Source organism: Piliocolobus tephrosceles, unplaced genomic scaffold (assembly GCF_002776525.5).
Source record: "Piliocolobus tephrosceles isolate RC106 unplaced genomic scaffold, ASM277652v3 unscaffolded_39381, whole genome shotgun sequence".
NCBI classification, from domain to species: domain Eukaryota; kingdom Metazoa; phylum Chordata; class Mammalia; order Primates; family Cercopithecidae; genus Piliocolobus; species Piliocolobus tephrosceles.
The window spans coordinates 1-1,554 of NW_022323622.1; the positions used below are offsets into that span (position 1 = coordinate 1).

The following is a 1,554-nucleotide window of genomic DNA, read 5'->3' on the forward strand; positions in this document are numbered from 1 at the left end:
GTGGACCCACTGATGCCCAATGTGTGAACGAGTACCTGGAGGCCTCAGCCCACGCTGCTGGCATGGCCAGAGAAAAGGATCTGCCTGCCTCTCCCCCACCCAGGTGTGGCAGCTCCTGGTGCCAGTTTCCCAGGAGCATGGCCAGGCCCCGGGTCTCTCCATCACAGCTGTGGCTCTGGCTTCTTCCGGGAAGTGAGGTGGGATCACTCCCCTTGCAGCAGCCGCTGCTTCAATGCTCTGTAGGCCTGCACGGCCTCCTATCTCTCCTCCCCACAATCTGCTGGTAGGCCAGGGAGGCAGTCAGAGGCTGGGACACACCGCCAGGGCTCAGAAACACCCTCAGCATCTGCGATCTCCTGCCAGGCTAGTCCTTGTTTATGCTCCTCCCAGGCCTGGTAGTCAGCTCTGGAGGCTGCCGGACAACCTCACCAAACTTCATCGTGTCTCTGAGCAACTCCTGCTCCAGCCTGTCTGCCATCTTTTCCTCCTTTTTCTGCTGGACTTTATCTAGTCGTCGCTTCTGGAATGCTTTTTTTGGTTTTTTCAGCTCAGACTTCTCCTTGGGAGCTGCCTGGACGTGTGGCTGCCGGGTGGCCTCGTTCTTGCTGAGGAATAGCACGTGCTGGACCTCTTGCTGCATGCGCTGGATATAGGCCTAGTCAGACTCCCCTTTCCTCTGCTTGAACTTGGGGATGGCGATGTCGGGCTCCACTCCCTTTGCTTCCTTCTCCAATGTCTTTCTGAAGGCCACCTGGGCTGCTTTCTTCCTCTTCTTGTTACCGATTGGGTTTTTCATCTTCTGGCAGCTCCCCATAATCTCCCAGAGCCAGAAAAGGATCTCCTCTTCGTCCTGGTTCTTGGGCATGCTATTCACTTTCTTCTCTTTGCTGCGAAGCCCGGACCACGGGACTGGGCGCTGCTTTCCCAGTGGCTGCCCTTGGTGCTGCCGCTGCACCCGCCGGGGACTCCCAGGACCCACTAGTGCCCTGGGCACTGCTGCTTCACCTCCAGCTTGCGCTGTCTCCATGCTGAAAGCTTCCCTAGTGAAGCCAATTCTGCTTTCCTCCAGTTTTTAAAATGGTTAAGAAACACTGGCTAAAACTTTTTCAGTTGTAAGCAATAAAACCCAATTCAAACTAACTTAAGCAAAAATGAAGTTCACGAGTCTGGACTTCAGGTATTGCCAGATCCAGAGGTTCAGATACTATCAGCAGTGCTTTTTCTGTCCATATTACACACAGACTGTCTCCAAGCAGCTGTCCGTGAGGGCCCCTATGAGTGTTATTTACATCTTACTGCCAGCTATCTGGGAGGATTGTGAAACACTGCCCAGCCCTAACAAGCCTAGATTAGATAGCAGTGTAGGCGCTAAGACTCCCACGTATATGGACAGAGAAGATAAAAGACCTTCAACCATTTCACAGTGCTGCCTGGGGAGGGCTCATTTTCTCCTGATATTCTAGGAGAACAAGAAAAACAGGGCTTCGCAATCTGATAGGTATAAATTCAAATCTAAGATCTACCAGTTACTAGCTCTGTGATCCTTAAAGTTCT

At 52.7% G+C, this 1,554-nt stretch overlaps 1 pseudogene; it reads right to left on the bottom strand.

Annotated features, from left to right (window-relative positions):
* Positions 1 to 6: 6 nt before the first annotated feature.
* LOC113223176 lies at positions 7 to 1,258 on the bottom strand (annotated as a pseudogene).
* Positions 1,259 to 1,554: the final 296 nt, after the last annotated feature.